General features: G+C 40.0%; 1 protein-coding gene across 3 annotated transcripts in view; it reads right to left on the bottom strand.

The window, feature by feature from the left end:
• The window catches only part of rftn1b (raftlin, lipid raft linker 1b), a 346,988-nt gene that overhangs the window by 290,745 nt on the left and 36,962 nt on the right, over positions 1 to 19,281 (bottom strand). The gene's annotated exons all lie outside the window — the stretch shown is intronic.

Raw genomic sequence — 19,281 nt, 5'->3', positions numbered from 1 at the left:
CGGACCGCCAAGTGCCCTGCCTTCGGCTTCCGCCCAGCTCACATCGCACCCGACCTCTATGACCCCTGCTATGGGTGGTGAGCCCATTGGAGGGGGGACCCACGTTGCCTCTTCGGGCTGTGCCCGGCCGGGCCCCATGGGGGCAGGCCCGGCCACCAGGCGCTCGCCATCGTGCCCCACCTCCGGGCCTGGCTCCAGAGGGGGGCCCCGGTGACCCGCGTCCGGGCGAGGGAAATCTGGGTTCCTTGTCAGTGTTCCTCATAGAGATCTGAGCTGCCACCTTAACGTGGTAGAGGAGTTTGCGTGTCCCAATGATCCTAGGAGCTATGTTGTCCGGGGGCTTTATGCCCCCTGGTAGGGTCTCCCAAGGCAAACTGGTCCTAGGTGAGGGATCAGACAAAGAGCAGCTCGAAGATCTAATTGTATTTTTTTATGACAAAAAAAATAAAAAAAATTAAATAAATTTAAAAATTTAATTTTTTTTAAATTCTTTTTATTAAATGAACATAAAAAAAAAACCAAGATATCAATATAGAGCATTACAGTCTGCAGGGATACAGTCCGTAAGCACACACAATTGTATTTTTTTATGACAAAAAAAAATAAAAAAAATAAAATAAATCAAAAAATTAAAAAAAATTGTTATTCTTTTTATTAAATGAACATTAAAAAAAACCAAGATATCAATATAGAGCATTACAGTCTGCAGGGATACAGTCCGTAAGCTCACATAATTGTATTTTTTTATTGAAAAAAAATAAAAAAAATAAATAAAAAATAATAATTGTTATTCTTTTTATTAAATGAACATAAAAAAACAAGATATCAATATAGAGCATTACAGTCTGCAGGGATACAGTCCGTAAGCACACATAATTGTATTTTTTTAATGACAAAAAATAAAAAATAAAATAAAATAAATTTAAACATTTTAAAAAATTGTTATTCTTTTTATTAAATGAACATAAAAAAAAACAACAAGATATCAATATAGAGCATTACAGTCTGCAGGGATACAGTCCGTAAGCACACATAATTGTATTTTTTTAATGACAAAAAATAAAAAATAAAATAAAATAAATTTAAACATTTTAAAAAATTGTTATTCTTTTTATTAAATGAACATAAAAAAAAACAACAAGATATCAATATAGAGCATTACAGTCTGCAGGGATACAGTCCGTAAGCACACATAATTGTATTTTTTTATGACAAAAAAAATAAAATAATAAAATAATAATTCCGTGGGACAAATTTTCAAGCGTTCACCGGTCCGCAGTTACAAAAAGGTTGGGGACCACTGTTGTACGGTATACCAGTACTAATAAAGTACTAATGCAGTGGTTCTCAACCTTTTTTCAGTGATGTACCCCCTGTGAATTTTTTTTTTAATTCAAGTACCCCCTAATCAGAGCAAAGCATTTTTGGTTGAAAACAATAGATAAAGAAGTAAAATACAGCACTATGTCATCAGTTTCTGATTTATTAAATTGTATAACAGTGCAAAATATTGCTCATTTGTAGTGGTCTTTCTTGAACTATTTGGAAAAAAAGATAGGTTTTTCTTTATATTTATAAAGGATTTTTGAATTGTTGCTATTTTTAGAATATTTTGAAAAAATCTCACGTACCCCTAGGCATACCTTCAAGTACCCCCAGGGGTACGCGTACCCCCATTTGAGAACCACTGTACTAATGGATTAATAACGGTACTACAATACCACTACTTTTTTTTTTTGACATGATGACAGGCCGTGGTGGCATTGCTGGTAATATGAACCGAGGTGCACGTGAGTCAACACTTACAAGCAGAAACAGTGTGGAGACAGAAGAGGGAGAATGGATGTAGTTTGGCTTCAAAACTAACAATAAAGATGAAGCTATAAACTCTGAAGCACCGCCCTGTAAGCAGTGCTTTAAAACAGTGGTCCCCAACCACCGGGTCGTGGAAGAAATAATAATTTAAAAAAAATAATCTTTTTTTTTTTTTTAATTAAATCAACATAAAAACACAATATATACATTATATATTAATATAGATCAATACAGTCTGCAGGGATACAGTCCGTAAGCACACATGATTGTATTTCTTTATGGTAAAAAAAAAATAAAAATAAAAATAAAAAAGACACATTTTTAAGCGTTGACCGGTCCACAGCTACTAAAAAGTTGGGGACCACTGCTTTAAAACATAGCTGGCTAGCGGCTAACGTCCCTCCGCAGTGTTTCAGCTACTTCCTAATCACTAATCCCCGCCTCCATGGCGACAAATACATTGTGTCTCTTAACAGGACGAAGAAGTATAATGAAATATATTATACTACAGTAAGTAGTATAATGAAATATATTATACTGCAGTATGTAGTATAATGAAATATATTATACTGCAGTAAGTAGTATAATGAAATATATTATACTACAGTAAGTAGTATAATGAAATATATTATACTGCAGTAAGTAGTATAATGAAATATATTATACTACAGTAAGTAGTATAATTAAATATATTATACTGCAGTAAGTAGTATAATGAAATATATTATACTACAGTAAGTAGTATAATATATTTCATTATACTACAGTAAGTAGTATAATGAAATCTATTATACTACAGTAAGTAGTATAATGAAATCTATTATACTGCAGTAAGTAGTATAATGAAATATATTATACTACAGTAAGTAGTATAATATATTTCATTATACTACATTAAGTAGTATAATGAAATATATTATACTACAGTAAGTAGTATAGACATCTATTATACTGCAGTAAGTAGTATAATGAAATATATTTTACTAAAGTAAGTAGTATAATGAAATATATTATACTACATTAAGTAGTATAATGAAATATATAATACTACAGTAAGTAGTATAATGAAATATATAATACTACAGTAAGTAGTATAATGAAATATATTATACTGCAGTAAGCAGGATAATGAAATATATTATACTACAGTAAGTAGTATAATGAAATATATTATACTGCAGTAAGTAGTATAATGAAATATATTATACTACAGTAAGTAGTATAATGAAATATATTATACTGCAGCAAGTAGTATAATGAAATATATTATACTACAGTAAGTAGTATAATGAACAACTCCTGCCTTTTACTTTCATGCTCCAGCATGAAAAAAAAAAAAGGTCCTTATGTTGCAATCCATCATTTCCAGAAGACAATTTGGTCTTCTAACAAGACTTTTATGAGCATCTTGGCTTCAGGCGGCAGCAGAAAAAAGCAGAAAAAAAAAACAAGAGATGACCGTGAATTCTGGACTCAATGTCACACTCGCCTTCAATAAGCGCCATTCAATTCTGGCGGAGAAGCCGGCGTGCTGCGGGGATAAATCCCAGCTCCCCGCCACTAATCTCCCCCCGGAAAGACACTCGGGAGCGCCGCTTTCCCGCTGACCCCTTCTGCAGCGCCGCCTTATAACTTGGGGGGGGGGGGGGGGGGGGGTGCTGAAGTGTGTGTGGGGGAGGGAGGGGGAGTTGCTTTCTCATGTCACTCACCTATCGCCATGACGACTGCTGCAGTATAATTGGAGACGTGGGGATTCTTTAAATATCACCTTGAAATGTGTGATGGAGTTATCAGCTCTGGTGACGTCTTAGTCATCTGGGGACGCACCTTGGTGGGGACCCATTGCAGAGTGGGGACCTATTGCATGGTGGGGACATATTGCAGAGTGGGGACCGATTGCATGGTGGGGACATATTGCAGAGTGGGTACCTATTGCATGGTGGGTACCTATTGCAGAGTGGGGCCCTATTGCAGAGTGGGGACATATTGCAGAGTGGGTACCTATTGCATGGTGGGTACCTATTGCAGAGTGGGGCCCTATTGCAGAGTGGGGACATATTGCAGAGTGGGGACCGATTGCATGGTGCGTACCTATTGCAGAGTGGGGACCTATTGCAGAGTGGGGACCAATTGCATGGTGGGTACCTATTGCATGGTGGGGACATATTGCAGAGTGGGGACCTATTGCATGGTGGGTACCTATTGCAGAGTGGGGACGATTGCAGAGTGGGGACCTATTGCCTGGTGGGTACCGATAGCAGAGTGGGGAACTATTGCAGAGTGGGGACCTATTGCATGGTGGGGACCGATTGCAGAGTGGGGACCTATTGCAGAGTGGGGACCTATTGCATGGTGGGGATCTATTGCATGGTTGGTATATATTGCAGAGTGGGGACCTATTGCAGAGTGGGGACCGATTGCAGAGTGGGGACCAATTGCATGGTGGGGACCAATTGCAGAGTGGGTACCGATTGCAGAGTGGGGACCGATTGCAGAGTGGGGACCGATTGCAGAGTGGGGACCTATTGCATGGTGGGGACCTATTGCAGAGTGGGGACCTATTGCATGGTGGGTACTTATTGCAGAGTGGAGACGATTGCAGAGTGGGGACCATTGCAGAGTGGGGACCGATTGCAGAGTGGGGAACTATAGCATGGTGGGGATCTATTGCAGAGTGGGGACCTATTGCAGAGTGGGTATCTATTGCAGAGTGGGGACCGATTACAGAGTGGGGACCGATTGCAGAGTGGGGACCGATTGCAGGGTGGGGACATATTGCAGAGTGGGGACCGATTGCAGAGTGGGGACCTATTGCATGGTGGGGACCTATTGCAGAGTGGGGACCTATTGCATGGTGGGGACCTATTGCAGAGTGGGGACCTATTGCATGGTGGGTACCTATTGCAGAGTGGGGTCCTATTGCAGAGTGGGGACGATTGCAGAGTGGGGACCGATTGCAGAGTGGGGACCTATTGCATGATGGGTACCTATTGTAGAGTGGGGACCTATTGCAGAGTGGGGACCGATTGCAGAGTGGGGACCGATTGCAGAGTGGGGACCAATTGCAGAGTGGGGACCCATTGCATGGTGGGGACCAATTGCATGGTGGGTATATATTGTAAAAAAGTCTGAATGTCATTAAAACAGTTAGCTCCATCTTTTGACACTTCTTCCACTCCCGTCCTTGCACGCTACACCGCTACAACAAAGATGACGGGGAGAAGACGCTGCCGAAGGTGAGCCACGTAAATAAGACCGCCCACAAAACGGACACATCCGGAAGCGACTGTCAGAAAGCGGCTTTAAGATGATCTGTAAAACATCATCTATGCAACATTTTGACCAAAGAATCACCATCACATGTTATGTAGACCACAAGGAAGTCTTTTACATTTAGAAAAAAATACTAATAATATGACTCCTTTAATGCGCCTTATAATCCGGTGCACCTTATATATGAAAAAAGATCAAAAATAGACCATTCATCGGCAGTGCGCTTTATAATCCGGTGCGCCTTATGTATGAAAAAAGATTTAAAAAAACAGACCGTTCATCGGCAGTGCACTTTATAATCCAGTGCGCCTTATATATGAAAAAAGATCATAAATAGACCATTCATTGGCAGTGCGCCTTATAATCCGCTGCGCCTTATATATGAAAGAAGATATAAAAAACAGACCATTCATCAGCAGTGCGCTTTATAATCCGGTGCGCCTTATATATGAAAAAAAGATCATAAATAGACCATTCATCGGCAGTGCGCCTTATATATGAAAAAAGTTTTTTTTTTTTTTACAGACCATTCATCGACAGTGCGCTTTATAATCCGGTGCGCCTTATATATGAAAAAAGATCATAAATAGACCATTCATCGGTAGTGCGCCTTATAATCCGCTGCGCCTTATATATGAAAGAAGATATATAAAAAAACAGACCATTCATCGGCAGTGCGCCTTATAATCCGGTGCGCTTTATATATGAAAAAAAGATCATAAATAGACCATTCATCGGCAGTGCGCTTTATAATCCGGTGCGCCTTATATATGAAAAAAGATTAAAAAAACAGACCGTTCATCGGCAGTGCACTTTATAATCCAGTGCGCCTTATATATGAAATAAGATAAATAGACCATTCATCTGCTGTACGCCTTATAATCCGGTGCGCCTTATATATGGAAAAAGATCATAAATAGACCATTCATCGGCAGTGCGCTTTATAATCCGGTGCGCCTAATATACGAAAAAAGATAATAAATAGACCATTCATCAGCTGTGCGCCTTATAATCCGGTGCGCCTTATATATGAAAAAAGATCATAAATAGACCATTCATGGGCAGAGCGCCTTATAATCCGAAGCGCTTTATGTATGAAAAAAGATCATAAATAGACCATTCATCGGCAGTGCGCTTTATAATACGGTGCGCCTTATATATGAAAAAAGATTAAGAAAAACAGACCGTTCATCGGCAGTGCATTTTATAATCCAGTGCGCTTTATATATGAAAAAAGATCATAAATAGACCATTCATCGGCAGTGCGCTTTATAATCCGCTGCGCCTTATATATGAAAGAAGATATAAAAAACAGACCATTCATCGGCAGTGCCCTTTATAATCCGGTGCGCCTTATATATGAAAAAAGATCATAAATAGACCATTCATCGGCAGTGCGCCATATAATCCGGTGCGCCTTATATATGAAAAAGATTTTTTTTTTTTTAACAGACCATTCATCGGCAGTGCGCCTTATAATCCGGTGCGCTTTATATATGAAAAAAGATCATAAATAGACCATTCATCGGTAGTGCGCCTTATAATCCGCTGCGCCTTATATATGAAAGAAGATATAAAAAACAGACCATTAATCGGCAGTGCCCTTTATAATCCGGTGCGCCTTATATATGAAAAAAGATCATAAATAGACCATTCATCGGCAGTGCGCCATATAATCCGGTGCGCCTTATATATGAAAAAAGATTTTATTTTTTTTTAACAGACCATTCATCGGCAGTGCGCCTTATAATCCGGTGCGCCTTATATATGAAAAAAGATCATAGATAGACCATTCATCGGCAGTGCGCCTTATAATCCGGTGCGCCTTATGGTCTGGAAAATACGGTAGTCATCCTGTCGACGTTTTTAACTGTTTGCTCGCTTCTGACAGACACAAAAACACTGCAAAAGTTTGTTGTGTAGCTTTAGCAGAGATGCTAACAGCCCCTTTCCTACAGTCAATATTTCGCTCTGCTTTCCTCGACCGTTGCTGACGTTCTGCTTGTCGCTCCATGAAAACACTTGGCTGTTGTGACGTTTGTGAAGTGAAGTGAATGATATTTACAAACCCTGTTTCCATATGAGTTGGGAAATTGTGTTAGATGTAAATATAAACGGAATACAATGATTTGCAAATCATTTTCAACCCATATTCAGTTGAATATGCTACAAAGACAACATATTTGATGTTCAAACTGATAAACATTTTTTTTTTTTTTTTTGCAAATAATCATTAACTTTAGAATTTGATGCCAGCAACACGTGACAAAGAAGTTGGGAAAGGTGGCAATAAATACTGATAAAGTTGAGGAATGCTCATCAAACACTTATTTGGAACATCCCACAGGTGAACAGGCAAATTGGGAACAGGTGGGTGCTATGATTGGGTATAAATGTAGATTCCATGAAATGCTCAGTCATTCACAAACAAGGATGGAGCGAGGGTCACCACTTTGTCAACAAATGCGTGAGCAAATTGTTGAACAGTTTAAGAAAAACCTTTCTCAACCAGCTATTGCAAGGAATTTAGGGATTTCACCATCTACGGTCCGTAATATCATCAAAGGGTTCAGAGAATCTGGAGAAATCACTGCACATAAGCAGCTAAGCCCGTGACCTTCGATCCCTCAGGCTGTACTGCATCAACAAGCGACATCAGTGTGTAAAGGATATCACCACATAGGCTCAGGAACAATTCAGAAAACCACTGTCAGTAACTACAGTTGGTCGCTACATCTGTAAGTGCAAGTTAAAACTCTCCTATGCAAGGTGAAAACCGTTTATCAACAACACCCAGAAACGTTGTTGGCTTCGCTGAACCTGAGCTCATCTAAGATGGACTGATACAAAGTGGAAAAGTGTTCTGTGGTCTGACGAGTCCACATTTCAAATTGTTTTTGGAAACTGGATGTCGTGTCCTCCGGAACAAAGAGGAAAAGAACCATCCAGATTGTTATAGGCGCAAAGTTGAAAAGCCAGCATCTGTGATGGTATGGGGGTGTATTAGTGCCCAAGACATGGGTAACTTACACATCTATGAAGGCGCCTTTAATGCTGAAAGGTACCTCCAGGCTTTGGAGCAACATATGTTGCCATCCAAGCAACGTTACCATGGACGCCCCTGCTTATTTCAGCAAGACAATGCCAAGCCACGTGTTACATCAACGTGGCTTCATAGTAAAAGAGTGCGGGTACTAGACTGGCCTGCCTGTAGTCCAGACCTGTCTCCCATTGAAAATGTGTGGCGCATTATGAAGCCTAAAATACCACAACGGAGACCCCCGGACTGTTGAACAACTTAAGCTGTACATCAAGCAAGAATGGGAAAGAATTCCACCTGAGAAGCTTAAAAAATGTGTCTCCTCAGTTCCCAAACATTTACTGAGTGTTGCTAAAAGGAAAGGCCATGTAACACAGTGGTCAACATGCCCTTTCCCAACTACTTTGGCACGTGTTGCAGCCATGAAATTCTAAGTTAATTATTATTTGCAAAAAAAAACTAAAGTTTATGAGTTTGAACATCAAATATGTTGTCTTTGTAGTGCATTCAATTGAATATGGGTTGAAAAGGATTTGCAAATCATTGTATTCCGTTTATATTTACATCTAACACAATTTCCCAACTCATATGGAAACGGGGTTTGTATATAGCGCTTTTCTCTAGTGACTTTTACATAGTGAAAGCCAATATCTAAGTTACATTTAAACCTGTGTGGGTGGCACTGGGAGCTCGTGGGTAAAGTGTCTTGCCCAAGGACACAATGGCTTTGACTAGGATGGCGGAAGCGGGAATCGAACCTGGAACCCTCAAGTTGCTGCCACGGCCACTCTACCAACCGAGCTATTCCGCCCGTTCGCTAATGTTTAATGGAAATAGATAGTTGAACCATTTTGGACCTATTGCACGGCGATGTTCTGACGTTCTCATGCCAGCGAGGGACGCGACGAAGTGGAAGCTGCGAGCGGACGCCCTCGTCAGCGCTGGAGAGAAGGAGGGTTTATGACTCGCGGCTCTCCCACGATTTACACGCTCTTTCATCAGCGCCTCGCCACGCGGCACTTTATTTTTGTGCATTTTGTAAGCGCTTTATGAGCGTGTCCGGGCAAGGCGGTCACCGCACCATAAAACAACCAGTTACTGTGCGTTTCCCACCTAGGCCTTCAGTCATGTCCTACTTGGTCCGACTTTAGTAAATACCATCATTGATGTCACCACATGACCACGGGTGGAGAAACTCTATACAGGAACACACTTGTGCACTACTGGACATTGAAGCACCTCAACAGTGTACGAAACAGGCTGCATTTCGGCACATTAAAAAATCAATGAACCCGCGTCATTTAAAACATACCTTATGTAATACTGTCTAAATTAAAATAATTGTAAATAACTAGAAAGGTCCGCTATTCCGAAACTCTTAATTAACGATTCCGATATCAACCGATACTGATATATACAGTCGTGGAATTAACACATTATTATGCCTAATTTTGTTGTGATGCCCCGCTAGATGCATTAAACAATGTAACAAGGTTTTCCAAAATAAATCAACTCAAGTTATGGAAAAAAAATGCCAACATGGCACTGCCGTATTTATTATTGGGTCACAAAGTGCTTTTTTTTTTTTAACATGCCTCAAAACAGCAGCTTGGAATTTGGGACATGCTCTCCCTGAGAGAGCATGAGGAGGTTGAGGTGGGCGGGGGAATAGGGGGTACCGGGGGGTGTATATTGTAGCGTCCCGGAAGAGTTAGTGCTGCAAGGGATTCTGGGTATTTGTTCTGTTGTGTTTATGTTGTGTTACGGTGCGGATGTTCTCCCGAAATGTCTTTGTCATTCCTGTTTGGTGTGGTTTCACAGTCTGGGGCATATTTGTAACAGTGTTCAAGTTGTTTATACGGCCACCCTCAGTGTGACCTGTATGGCTGTTGATCAATTATGAATTGCATTCACTTGTGTGTGTGAAAAGCCGTAGATATTATGTGCCTTTAAGGTTTATTGGCGCTGTGTACTCCTCCCTACGTCCGTTTTAAAAAGTCATACATTTTACTTTTTGTAACCAATACCGATAATTTCCAATATTACATTTTAAAGCATTTATCGGCCGATAGTATCGGCAGTCCGATATTATCGGACATCTCTATAAGGAACATATTAAATGTGTAAAAATGAAAAATACAATTTTGAACTTTTTGTTTGTGAGTTAAAAAAGTGAAAACCGATGATTTCTCCGTTGTCCGGGTATGGCTCCGGCGCCCCTTCCCTGCTTTTCGCAAATGACAACTTGTGATGGGATTCTCACTTGGGGAGTGACAAGTGAAAATCCAATCACAGTCATGTTTAGCGTAAGGCTACCTAGATGGGCTACTGTCAACAACTCGCGATCTGATTGGCTAGCGCAACTGTCTATCAACTGTCTATCCGGCAGAATTCACGCAGCGCTGGCAACAAGCTCGCTGAAATCTGATTGGATAAAAGCTTCAACGTAAAAACAAGCAACACTGGAGCCTAATAAAACATGAAGAGAATATGATGAATATTTTATGGAAAGTAGATTAAAATTAACTTTTATTAATCTATGATCATAATTTATGTTAGGCCAGCAGAGAAGGCCTTGCTGGCCATAACAACACATCACTGGCCAGTTACTAACGAGTAATTTTACTTTTTACGACAATGCCGTTACCGATACGCTTGATGTAACGTGATGCGCTAGTAACTTGCTACGAACGAAAGCAACACCCACACTAAAATAAACCTGATGTTAAATAGAAGGCAACATCACACAGCAAACATGTAATATACGTACACACTACTACTATGTGGGAATAATGAACAAGCAATCAATGAGTGAAGTGACAAGCTTGCAATCTTGCAATACTCCGTTTGTGGACAAGGAGACTGCAGCCATCAAAGAACATTCCATCCCTTTTTTAACCAGCGTTAACACAATCCAGTGAAAAGATTCAACAGGGATTGCCCGTAACCGCTGGCAAACATGCTGCTGCTGAGCAAACAAACACAGCTGAGCTACAACCAATGTTCCCTCTAAGGTGCGCGCCTGTGCAATGGCGCACTGCTCAAGCGTCCTCTGCGCACCGCAAATCTATGCCACGCACAAAATCATAACAATTTTCGACACACGGACACGACAGCGAAAACAGTTTTCGTCATCATTGTTCAAATATTGCTCAGTAAAGTGAATTCCATCCATCACTTTACTGAGCAAAACTCTTTATTGTCGGCCATAAACACATCACCAAAACATTAGTAAAAAAAAAAAAAAGATATCTAGCAAAAGTGGTCATTTTCTGCAGTACAAACCAGACCAAAAGCAACTTTGTTATATCAACAGCAGCCGCTCGCTCTTTCTCACTTGCGCCAACACATGCACATGTGGCACTTAGCCAGTGATGCGTTTAGAGCCACACAAAAAGTCGGACAACTCCAACACCACACATAAAGTGTCATTCCAGGTCGTTACACTATGATTTACCAATCAATTGTGTGCTTATTCTAGTGTCATTTATTAGGAATCTTAATTTATAAATATTAATCATAAAATGCTGTTAGTATATTAAATAAATACTAATAAAAATATATTTTTTACAAACAGGAAGTTGCAGGAATGTACACATGATCCCCTGCTTACATCTCATTGTGCAACATGTGAATGTTTTAATGGGAACTAAATGCAATGTCTGAAAGGGGTACAAATTATTTCCAAAGCAGGACCTCCGCCCAGACAAACAATACAAGTACACAGTTCATGAAAAACAATATTTTTTGTTATTGTCATTGTAAGTGGGCCTAAACACTTATATTAGAAAATAACCTCATGGAAATGACAGCTGTCATTTGATTATAATAATGAGAGAATGGCTCCAGCACCCACCGCGACCCCGAAAGGGACAAGCGGTAGAAAATGGATGGATGGATGGAGATTGAACTTGTTATTTAGTCAGGTTTGGGACAGGTGTGCTGCTGGTGTAGCCACAGTGTGCACATCTGATGTTGCTCACATGGGCTCCACTGAATGCTCAGGGAGTTTTTGCGTTTGCTCACACGCATGAAAAATCAGAGGGAACATCGGCTACAACACTGTTCAGAGCACGCTCTTGCCGACCTCACACGTCACTCTGCTCTCATGAAACATCTCTCAACTGCATATGCTGTATATTCAATTGTTTTTTGTTTTTTTAAATGAACACATTAAGTTTACTAGTAATTAATACAAGTATTAAATAGTAATTCAGTTAGTAATTCAATAAATGTTTTGTTAAAGTAACTTAATTGCTTTTTAATTGTTGATTTAATAAAAAATTAAAAAAATAAAATAAAAAACCGATACCGATAATAAAAAACCGATACCGATAATTTCCAATATTACATTTTAACGCATTTTTCGGCCGATAATATCGGCAGGCCGATATTATCGGACATCTCTAATATATATATATATATATCTATACACACACACAAAATACGTGACTTGTATTACATCAAAAAAGTGAACATAATTGTTGTGTTGTATTTTATTGCGCAGGTGTTCCTAATGAAGTGGTCGGATTGATCTTGCTATCACTCATACGTAAAAGGATGCTGGGAAGTTATCCGGGGTGGTCCGGGAAGCCGGGAGATGTAGTGCACCGTGTGTCGGCCCTGGCAGTTGATTAGTCTCCATTAGCGTGTTCGGCTGACAGCGCAGGATGGATGGAAGAGTCGAGGGCCGCCATCGTCTCCAATCCCGGTCGCCATGGGACCTGACATGTGGGCGGGGCCCGCTCGAGTGTGCGCGCTTCCTAACGCAATCACCTTCCCCGAGCCCTGTCCATCACTGTCAGTGCGCGTGTGTTGGCGGGAGATAACCTGGCCTCCACGAGGGAGCGCGCGTCTGCGAGATCACGCTCTGCCAGGCGGCGCCGCCCCGGTGGCTGAACGGGTTCACTGCATCAGCAGATTTAGTTTCCCTTCCTGTGGAACAACCATGACCTTGTAGGCTGCCAGCTTTCTTTTCCAATGGCGCTCCTAATTAAAAGAATAATCCCAGGTAGCCTCGTGCGCGTAAATCCTCCCGGTTTTATCCAAGAAATAATGAATGATAAATAACGAGATAAGTTATTGTTCTCTTCTCGCTCTGTCAGCACTTTGCTTCCTGCGTTTGATTGGCAGCTGCGAGGAAAAGACACTGAAGCATCATCAAAGATACTTTATTGTTATTTTATGTGCACAGACTGAATTATTTGGGTTCCAGCAGCATGTCACATGACCACATGTACAGGCAGTATTATTCCATTCCCTACGCTGTTTATGTAGTCATTTTAATTATGGATGTCTCAATCAACATTTTTGACCTCCTAAGTCAATCCGACTTTTTGGCCTCAAATCTTATCCATAATAAAGTCCTGATCCAATACCTTGACTATAGTTTATCGCAGTGGTTCTCAAACGTTTTTTCACCAAGTGGCACCTTAGAAAACACTTGGCTCTCCAAGTACCACCGTAATGACCAACATTAACATACAGTAGCGTAGCAGCAGGTCTACAACACTGAACACACACATACATATATATACACACACACATATATATATATATATATATATATATATATATATATATATATATATATATATATATATATATATATACACATATATATATATATATTATATGTACATATATATACATACATACACATATACACACACATATGTATATATACATACATATATACACATATATATATATATATATATATATATATATATACATATACACATTGTATATATACATATATATATATATATATATATATATATATATATATATATATATATATATATATATATATATATATAGGGATGTCCGATAATGGCTTTTTGTCGATATCCGATATTGTCCAACTCTTTAATTACCGATACCGATATCAACCGATATATACAGTCGTGGAATTAACACATTATTATGCCTAATTTGGACAACCAGCTATGGTGAAGATAAGGTACTTTTAAAAAAAAATCATAAAATAAAATAAGATAAATAAATTAAAAACATTTTCTTGAATAAAAAAGAAAGTAAAACAATATAAAAAAACAGTTACATAGAAACTAGTAATTAATGAAAATTAGTAAAATTAACTCCCTTGAAGTCTGTATTGATATATATTGATATATAATGTAGGAACCAGAATATTAATAATAGAAAGAAACAACCCTTTTTGGGGGAGGGAGGTTTTTTGGGTTGGTGCACTAATTGTAAGTGTATCTAGTGTTTTTTATGTTGATTTAATTAAAAAAAACTAATTAAAAACAAACAAACAAAAAAAAAAAAACGATACCGATAATAAAAAAACAAAACAATACCGACAATTTCCGATATTACATTTTAACGCATTTATCGGCAGGCCAATATTATCGGACATCGCTATACACATACATATATATATATTATATATATATACATACATGTATATATATATATATATATATATATATATATATATATATATATATATGTATATATATATATATATATATATATATATGCATACACACACATATATATATAAATATATATATGCATACACACACACATATATACACATATACATACATACATACATATATACACATATATATACACATACACACACATATATATATATATATATATATATATATATATATATATATATATATATATATATATATATATATATATACATACATATACATACATACATACATACATATATATATATATATATATATATATATATATATATATATAGTGGAAGACTGCTGGAGTAGTCTACAGTCATACAGTAACAAGCAATTACACCTCTATTAAACTTAAATACCATAGATCAAATATATTTACCCCAGTAATATCAAAATTTACCTGACTGGGTGAAGTCCTTGGGCTCAAATACTAGTGTGGCCTGTAGTGTGTAGCATGCTGGGAATTATCCGGGCATGTGATGGAAGAATGCACTGCACACGTGATGGAGGAATGCACAGTGCAGGGTTGAAATTCTACTGAAATCGCATTCAATCAGGTAGTTTTAGCTAATAATCATGCTGCAACATCTAGCATGTTGCATTCAATGTTTATTCCCATTAATTCCCATGGAAAGTTTCCAACTTTGAATATTCCCGGAATTGTAACTGTAACAGTGCACTACATTGTAATAGATTACACTGTAACACTACGAAGCAAGGCGGGGGTAGAGACACGAAAGTTAGCAACACTAGCATAGCTACGTGAGCGACATGCTAACATTACACTTGCATACCGACGTCATGCTAGCTTAGCCTATTCTCTGAAGAAAAAACACGTTGGTCGAACTGGCAGCTCCGACGACTGCAGCGGACTTGGCAGATCTTTATTTTAATACGTTGTGGGGGGGCGTGGCCTGCGGACCTGCGGCGAAGCGGGGTGTGCCAGGACCGGCTTCGAGATCAGCGACAGGTGCGTAGATGGCCCACCTGGGCGTGTTTATGTACAAACTCCGTTTCCATATGAGTTGGGAAATTGTGTTAGATGTAAATATAAACGGAATACAATGATTTGCAAATCATTTTCAACCCATATTCAGTTGAATATGCTACAAAGACAACATATTTGATGTTCAAACTGATAAACTTTTTTTTTTGTTGCAAATAATCATTAACTTTAGAATTTGATGCCAGCAACATGTGACAAAGAAGTTGGGAAAGGTGGCAATAAATACTGATAAAGTTGAGGAATGCTCATCAAACACTTATTTGGAACATCCAACAGGTGAACAGGCAAATTGGTAACAGGTGGGTGCCATGATTGGGTATAAAAGTAGATTCCATGAAATGCTCAGTCATTCACAAACAAGGATGGGGCGAGGGTCACCACTTTGTCAACAAATGCGTGAGCAAATTGTTGAACAGTTTAAGAAAAACCTTTCTCAACCAGCTATTGCAAGGAATTTAGGGATTTCACCATTTACGGTCCGTAATATCATCAAAGGCTTCAGAGAATCTGGAGAAATCACTGCACGTAAGCAGCTAAGCCCGTGACCTTCGATCCCTCAGGCTGTACTGCATCAACAAGCGACATCAGTGTGTAAAGGATATCACCACATGGGCTCAGGAACACTTCAGAAACCCACTGTCTGTAACTACAGTTGGTCGCTACATCTGTAAGTGCAAGTTAAAACTCTCCTATGCAAGGCGAAAACAGTTTATCAACAACACCCAGAAACGCCGTTGGCTTCGCTGGGCCTGAGCTCATCTAAGATGGACTGATACAAAGTGGAATAGTGTTCTGTGGTCTGACGAGTCCACATTTCAAATTGTTTTTGGAAATTGTGGACGTCGTGTCCTCCGGACCAAAGAGGAAAAGAACCATCCGGATTGTTATAGGCCCAAAGTGTAAAAGCCAGCATCTGTGATGGTATGGGGGTGTATTAGTGCCCAAGACATGGGTAACTTACACATCTGTGAAGGCGCCATTAATGCTGAAAGGTACATACAGGTTTTGGAGCAACATATGTTGCAATCCAAGCAACGTTACCATGGACGCCCCTGCTTATTTCAGCAAGACAATGCCAAGCCACGTGTTACATCAACGTGGCTTCATAGTAAAAGAGTGCGGGTACTAGACTGGCCTGCCTGTAGTCCAGACCTGTCTCCCATTGAAAATGTGTGGCGCATTATGAAGCCTAAAATAGCACAACGAAGACCCCCGGACTGTTGAACAACTTAAGCTGTACATCAAGCAAGAATGGGAAAGAATTCCACCTGAGAAGCTTCAAAAATGTGTCTCCTCAGTTCCCAAATGTTTACTGAGTGTTGTTAAAAGGAAAGGCCATGTAACACAGTGGTGAACATGCCCTTTCCCAACTACTTTGGCACGTGTTGCAGCCATGAAATTCTAAGTTGATTATTATTTGCAAAAAAAAAAAAAAGTTTATGAGTTTGAACATCAAATATCTTGTCTTTGTAGTGCATTCAATTGAATATGGGTTGAAAAGGATTTGCAAATCATTGTATTCCGTTTATATTTACATCTAACACAATTTCCCAACTCATATGGAAACGGGGTTTGTAATCACCTGTCGCTTTGTTAAATGCAGAGTGGGGAGAGTTGTTGATGGCGGTTGGTGAAGTACGAACACGAACGAGAGCAAGACAAACGACACTTTTACCATGAATTGATTACGTGGACCCCGACTTAAACAAGTTGAAAAACTTATTGGGGTGTTACCATTTAGTGGTCAATTGTACGGAATATGTACTGAACTGTGCAATCTACTAATAAAAGTCTCAATCAATCAAAAACACTCTGGAGAGAGACCATTCATATGCTCGATTGAGACGAAAGACAATTGCCAATAAAGCACTGTTGTACCCACGGAAGAGCCTGGCATGTCGATGATTGGTGGTCCAAGGAACCCGGGGGTGGAAGACCTCCAAGTACGTGTAGCGAAGCCTGCTCCAAAGTTGAACAGCAAGCATTCAGGCATATTTTCTCTCAAAACAAAATCTCAAGAAGCGTGAGAAACGATCGATTTTTTGTGTGTGTGTGTGTGCGTGTGTGCTAATAAAATGCGTGTTTGCGCCCGGGTTGAGTCCGCGGTCGCCGGGTCTGACCAATCAAACAGAGAGCATTGAAACAGTGAGGCTCGTCCACGCCTTTGTCTCCTCCAGGCTAGACTACTGCAACGCACTTCTTGGCGGGATCCCCAGCAAGAACATCCAGAAGCTGCAATACATCCAGAATAGTGCTGCTAGGATCCTGATGAGTGCGGAAATACGACCATATCACACCAACTCTCAAATCCCTTCACTGGCTTCCTGTACCACTCAGGATTGAATTCAAAGTCTCCCTACTAACCCACCAGTGCCTCCATGGAAATGCCCCCCTCTACCTCAAAGAACTACTCAACCCCAAATCCTCCACACGACACCTCCGCTCCGGACAGAATAACCTCCTCCAACCTCCGAGGACAAAACCACGAACAATGGGAGACCGGGCTTTCTGCGGAACGCTCTCCCTGACCACCTGAGGGCACCACAGATTGTGGATGCTTTTAAAAAAGGCTTAAAGGGGAACATTATCACAATTTCAGAATTGTTAAAACCATTACAAATCAGTTCCCAGTGGCTTATTATATTTTTCGAAGTTTTTTTCAAAATTTTACCCATCACGCAATATCCCTAAAAAAAGTTTCAAAGTGCCTGATTTTAACCACCCGTCCATTTTCCTGTGACGTCACATAGTGAAGCCAACACAAACAAACATGGTGGAAAGAACAGCAAGCTACAGCGACATTAGCTCGGATTCAGACTCGGATTTCAGCGGCTTAAGCGATTCAACAGCTTACGCATGTATTGAAACGGATGGTTGTAGTGTGGAGGCAGGTAGCGAAAACGAAATGAGCCATATCGCTTTGAACCGTATGCAAGCGAAACCGACGGAAACGACACGACAGCCAGCGACACGGGAGAAAGCGAGGACAAATTCGGCGATCGCCTTCTAACCAACGATTGGTATGTGTTTGTTTGGCATTAAAGGAAACTAACAACTATGAACTAGGTTTACAGCATATGAAATACATTTGGCAACAACATGCACTTTGAGAGTGCAGACAGCCCAATTTTCATCAATTAATATATTCTGTAGACATACCCTCATGTCAGCAGGCCAGGGAAGCTAGGGTCGATATTCTTCTCTTGATCATCTTCGGTGGCATAAGGAACGGTGTGAGCCAAGACATCCAGGGGGTTTAGCTCGCTCGTCTGCGGGAACAAACTGCCGCCATTGCTTGCCGTGCTACCGAGGTCCTTTGTCCCTGAATTGCTCACACACTCCGGCAGATTCAATGGGGGTCTGGCGGCAGATTTCTTTGACTTTATCGTTGGAAATGCATCTGCTTTGAGTGTCGCAGGATATCCACACATTTTTGCCATCTCTGTCGTAGCATAGCTTTCGTCGGTAAAGTGTGCGGAACAAACGTCCAATTTCTTGCCACTTTTGCATCTTTGGGCCACTGGTGCAACTTGAATCCGTCCCTGTTCGTGTTGTTACACCCTCCGACAACACACCTACGAGGCATGATGTCTCCAAGGTACGGAAAACAGTCGAAAAACGGGTTGAGTTCGCGGTCGCTGGGTCTGACCAATCACACAGAGAGCATTGAAACAGTGAGGCTC

The sequence above is a fragment of the Nerophis lumbriciformis genome, linkage group LG04 (assembly GCF_033978685.3).
Source record: "Nerophis lumbriciformis linkage group LG04, RoL_Nlum_v2.1, whole genome shotgun sequence".
NCBI lineage: Eukaryota > Metazoa > Chordata > Actinopteri > Syngnathiformes > Syngnathidae > Nerophis > Nerophis lumbriciformis.
The sequence above is the reverse complement of the archived record's forward strand: the minus strand, read 5'-3'. Positions and strand labels throughout refer to the sequence as shown.